Genomic DNA, 5,898 nt, shown 5'->3' with positions numbered 1-5,898 from the left:
TGAATCTTTTAACAAAAAAAAAAAAAAAAGAAAAAGATTGGACTGCCATAAATGTATACACAAAGATGAATATTAATACATTAGAGGGTATTTGATTGAGTTAGAATATGAAACAGAAAAATAATGGTATAAAATTTAGGATTATGGAAGAGTGCATAATAGTGACTGAAGTACCGTAGACATAAAGATGATGTTAATACATCAGAGGGTGTCTGATCGAATTAGAATATGAAATATCAAGTATGAATCGAAGGAATTTACTATGTATATAATCATCAAGATAATCACATCATCGTTCCATGTGACAAAGTGAGATTAGCAACCTGAATAAGTGTATCATAATTGGATCATTCAAATGAATTGTCCCAAATATAAAACATGATAGAGTAAACCAATACTTGGAAGTAGCTAGGATCTGCCAAATTATATCTCTCAAATAAAAACAGACCACATTAAGAAGACTCTAACTCAGCCCTTGATCAGATCAATGAAAAACTTCTAGCAAAACATCTTTTACTTATCAATTAACCTGCAAATATTCCTAGTTGCAATTTACTCACTTGACTTTTCAAACCCATACTATCCCAAGACCATTTTCATATATACCAACCATACATTTATCAATCAAGCAAACACATTAATACATTTGACACATTCCTCTCTCATTCTTACTTTCAAATTTATTTTCTAGTGACATTCTCGACTGCCAAGAACTGCAACTTCAATTTGCATAATCCGATTCCCAGAGTCAGCTGATCAGTTTTGGATTCCGTAGCTGCACAATCAAAACTCATCTTATAAAACAGAAAACACAAAGATCAAGACAAGATAGAACTTAATAAATCATACTGACTTTACACAACAGGAAATAGTAAATATAATATAAGGGATATCCACTTCTTTGGTATAAATAATTTTATTTTTTATGCATAAAAGAATTTACCCATTAAAATGTAGAAAATCATACTTGACTGCTACATGGTCCATATTCAATTATATCAAGAGTAGATATAAGGAATGACGTACTTCCAATCCACTTGAAGACTATTGATTGTGAGAATATTTCTTGTATTTCATTTACTAGGTAATAATATATATACATGAGTACATGAGATAATAGATTGATTTAGTTACCTATGGAAGATCGGATTACAATCTGATCTTCCAAGAGTAAAAATACACAATTTCTAAGTTTCCAACTATAGAAGATAGGATAAGAAGAAATCTGAGATCTTGTGGAGCTTGATATCACATGTGAGATTGTGATGCTGATGTGGAGATCTTATCACCCAAGTATCTGTGAGCTGGAGCGTTGATCAATACTGGGCAATACACCCCCTCAAGTTGTAGGTGGAGGAGACCGAACCTTCAACTTGTCCCTCAGGAATTGGAGTCGGGCGGTGGCAAGAGGTTTAGTGAGAGTATCAGTGAGCTGATCAGTTGTAGAGATGAATTGCATAGTTAGTTGACGAGTGGCCACACGCTCACGAACGAAGTGGAAATCAATCTCTACATGTTTGGTGCGAGCATGAAGCACCGAATTGGCCGATAAATATGTGGCACCTATATTATCACACCACAGGATTGGGGGTCTTGAATAGGAAAGCTCAATTCCTGAAATAGAGATTCCAACCATATGAGTTCGGCAGACGCATCTGCTAATGTTTTGTACTCAGCTTCAGTTGAGGAACGAGCCACAGTTTTCTGTTTGCGAGAGGACCAGGAGATCAGGTTTGGCCCAAGGTAGATGGCGTAAACACCAGTGGACCGACGATCAGAACTGCTACCAGCCCAATAGGCATCTGAGAAGGCTTGGAGCGTGGCCTTGGAGGAGCACTCAACCAAGAGACCGTGGGAGCAACTTTGCTTGAGATATTGGAGAATGAGCTTGATATAACTTCAGTGATCCATAGTTGGGGCATGCATATGTTGGCACGCCCTATTCATAGCGAAAACCATGTCTGGACGGGTAAGAGTCACATACTGTAAGGCGCCCACAATGGAACAATAGCGAGTCGGATCATCAAAGGGAGCACCCCCTGAAGGCAATGTCGGTTTTGTCACAGCCATAGGAGTGCGAACCAGTTTGCAATCAGTCATGCCTGAGCGTGCCAGTAGGTCATGGATATACCTAGACTGACAGAGAAGAATACCATTGGGTTATGGTACTGCCTCAATGCCCAAAAAGAAACCCAAGGGGCCAAGATCTTTGATAGAAAATTCAGCCACAAGTTTGGTAATTAGAGCAGTGACCTGTGCTGATGAATTGCCTATGACAAGTATGTCATCAACATAAACCAAAAGATACAGCAGATGGCCATTAGACTTATAAATGAATAAAGATGGATCATTCCGTGATGCAACAAAACCCAAATGAAGGAGGAACGTGGACAGCCTATGAAACCACGCTCGAGGGGTCTATTTGAGGCCATACAAGGACCTATGTAAGCGGCACACATGATTGGCCCGATTGGGATCTGCAAAACCCTGGGGCTGAGTCATAAACACCACTTTTGTGAGGCGACCATGCAGGAATGCATTATGGACATCAAGTTGGCGGAGCGACCAACCTTGAGATACAGCTATAGCAAGTATAGAACGAACAGTGGTAGCCTTAATCACTGGGCTAAATGTATCGGAATAATCAATTCCGTGCTGCTGGTGAAACCCTTTTGCTACTCACCGAGCCTTATACCGTTCCAAGGACCCATCTGCTTTGCGCTTAATGAGATATACCCATTTGCATCCGACAAGGTTCATGTGGGGCAGGCGTGGGATGAGGGACCAGGTGCCATTTTTTATGAGTGCATTAAACTCCTCAGCCATGGCAAGGCGCCATTGAGGGCGCTTATTTGCTTCAGAGAAACAAGTTGGTTCAGGTATGGTAGGAGCGGTAGTGGTCAAAGCATATGGGGTAGGGGGTTGTTTGTGAGAGCACAGGTGCATAGGGTGGAGGCGTGTTGGGGGAGCAGGTGGTAGGGAAGGTGGGGCCGAGTTAGGATTGGGGATGGTGGAGGTATAGGGTGGTAGGGAAGGATTTGGTGTTGGGGCATTATAAATTTCCCTTAGTGGTCGAGTGTGGGTTGTGGAGGTAGGGGAGGGCGATGAGGAGGAAGTGCGAGATGGAGGGGTTCGGGAAGAAGGGGGGGTGGTAAGCGATAAAGGCAATGGAGAGAGGCGGGGAGGTGTTGGTAAGGGATTACCACGAAATGGAGCCTTATTGGGGGCAGAAGCCTAGGGAGAAGATGGTGGGACCAGGGGAGAGGGAACCACAAAAGGCGGAGAAGCAAAGGGAAATACACTCGTCAAAACGAACGTGAAAGGGGGAACATTATTTGAAACCCGGGTTGGCATTCTATTAATGAGATATACTGCAGATTCAAAGGCAAAATGACAAAAGCGTTGAGGAATGGAGGCTTGAGCAAGCATGGTAAGGCCGGTCTCAACAATGTGTCTATGTCAGCGTTCAACAAAACCTTGCTGCTCATGCGTGTGAGGGCAAGACAAGCGATGGGCAATGCCAAGGGATCAAAAAAATTGGGGGAGAGAGCGGTATTTCCCACCCCAATCAGTTTGAATAGCCTTTATTTTTCTAGAAAATTGCCTTTCAACCTTCGCTTGAAATTGTTGAAAAATCGAGAAAACTTCAGATTTTAATTTAAGAGGATAAAACCAAATGAATCTAGTGTTATCATCAATAAAAATAACAAAATATCAGTGAGCATCAACAGATAAAGTGGAAGATGGTCCCCATACATCACTATGAACCAGATCTAAAGGAAATAAACTACGAGAGAAAGCTTGCTTTAAAGATAATCTACTGGCTTTGCCCAGTTGGCAAGCAGAACACACAGAGGGAAGCTTGGTGGAAAGACACGACAAGTCATTAGCACCAATCATGAATCTGAGAAGGTCAGAATGAGGGTGACCAAGTCTTTGATGCCAACCATGGAGAGAAGTGCGTGTAGCAATGTGAGCAAGAGGGGAAGAAGGGAGAAGAGACAATGTAAAGGCCGCCACTATTCGGTCCTGAAAGAAGAATCCTCTTGGTTGCCTAATCCTTCACAAAGAAGTGAGAGGGGTGAAACTCAAAAAAGGCATTATTGTCATGAGCAAAGCGCTGAACAGAAAGGAGGGGTTTAGTAATGGAGGAAACATGCAGTACATCACATAAATTAAAGGAACGAGAAGAAGAGAGAGAGGGTAAGGAAGAACCAATACTGGATATGGTGAGGCCCTTACCGTTACCAACTTGCAGTTGATCATTGCCATTGTAACCATCATAAGAGGATAGAGAATGGATGTCAGGAGTCACGTGATGGGTTGCGCCGGTGTCGGGGTACCAGGTGAGGGTGGTGGATGGTTGATTGTATGGTGGGTAGGAGGGCGTGGGTAGTAGGGGTGGTTGGAGGTGAAGTGTGCAGCTGGCCGAGGGGTGGGATTAAAGGTATCGTAGGGTTGAGGTGAGGGATAGCCAGGGTAAGAGGGAGGACGATAGTAATAGTTATTGGTGGTGTGATTGGTTCGGTTGCAAATGGAGCACCACATACGTGTACCTTGTTGGTGAAAACGGCCACCACGTCCACATCCATTGCGACCACCACGTCCACCTTTCCCAGATTGAGAGGAGGGAGAGATGGAAGAGGTATCACGCTGAGCAGTGTTTTCTGAAGGAGAATCCGTGGATGGTGGAGGATCAATGCCAGATGTTGAGCGAGCAGAGACTTGATTCATGAACTCATGGCTGAGAAGCACGCCAAGAAGATCAGAATAGGCTAGTGGTTAAGAACGCGCGAGCAGGGTTGGAACTATGACACGAAGATCTTTACAGAGAGCACGGAGAATATGGAGACAGAGGTCAGTCTGTTTCAGAGGGGAGCCAGCAGCAGTGAGCTCGTTAGAGAGAGATTTGGCTCGTTGCATAAGACTGGTGATAGATTCGTCAGACTTCTGAGAGAGATCCTGGAGTGCAAGATTGAGTGACATGATCCGGGTATTTGACGCACAGCCATAGGTAGTGCAGAGAGAGTCCCAAATTTTTTTGCTCGTATCTTTGTCGATGATGAGAGGGAGAGCTTCATCGGATAAAGAAGAGATAAGAAGACTCATTATCAAAGAGTCTTGATCATCCCATTCAGAGGTAGCAGGGAGGTCTGTGGGTCTGGGTTTAGTGCCATCGAGATGGCCAAACAATTTTTGTCCCTTGAGAAAGGGCCGTATTTGAGCATGCCAAAATAGAAAATTCTTGCACGTGAGTTTTGTTGAGACAAAGTGATGTGCACCCATGATTGCAGGTTGGGAGGACTTGGGAGTAGAAGAAGGGGAAGAAGCTTCAATGGTGGGAAGTTCTTACGACATGGTGATGAGATAGAGGAAGAGAGGAGAGAAAAAGAGAGGGAGGGGCAATGGCCTATTAGGCTCTTGATACCATATTGATTGTGAGAATATTTCTTGTATTTCATTTACTACGTAATAGTATATATACTTGAGTACATGAGATAATAGATTGATTTAGTTACCTATGGAAGATCGGATTACAATCTGATTCTTCCAAGAGTAACAATACACAATTTCTAAATTTCCAACTATAGAAGATAGGATAATAAAAAATCTGACATCTTGTGGCGCTTGATATCACATGTGATGCTGATGTGGTGATAAGATATCACATGTGATGCTGATGTGGAAATCTTATCACCCAAGTATCTGTGAGCTGGAGCATTGATCAATAATAGGCAATAAAGACCATGGAAAACAACCCAAAAGGGAGATGAGGAGAAGAAAATCTCAGCCATGCACTTTCTATGTTCTATGGAGTGCTAGTAGAAGAAGTAGAGAGAGAGAGAGAGAGAGAGAGAGAGAGAGAGAGAGAGAGAGAGAGAGAGAGAGAGAGAGAGA

General features: G+C 42.9%; 1 long non-coding RNA gene across 1 annotated transcript in view; it reads right to left on the bottom strand.

Moving 5' to 3' along the window:
* Nucleotides 1-249: 249 nt before the first annotated feature.
* LOC122091350 overlaps nucleotides 250-5,898 on the bottom strand; it is a 6,223-nt gene continuing 574 nt past the window's right edge. The window contains exon 2 of the long non-coding RNA XR_006143919.1: nucleotides 250-775. This is a non-coding gene — a long non-coding RNA (uncharacterized LOC122091350). The remainder of the gene's footprint in view (nucleotides 776-5,898) is intronic.

Source organism: Macadamia integrifolia, chromosome 2, assembly GCF_013358625.1.
Source record: "Macadamia integrifolia cultivar HAES 741 chromosome 2, SCU_Mint_v3, whole genome shotgun sequence".
In the NCBI taxonomy this organism is placed as follows: Eukaryota; Viridiplantae; Streptophyta; class Magnoliopsida; order Proteales; family Proteaceae; genus Macadamia; species Macadamia integrifolia.
Note: the sequence above shows the minus strand (reverse complement) of the source record. Positions and strands in the feature narration are given on the sequence as shown.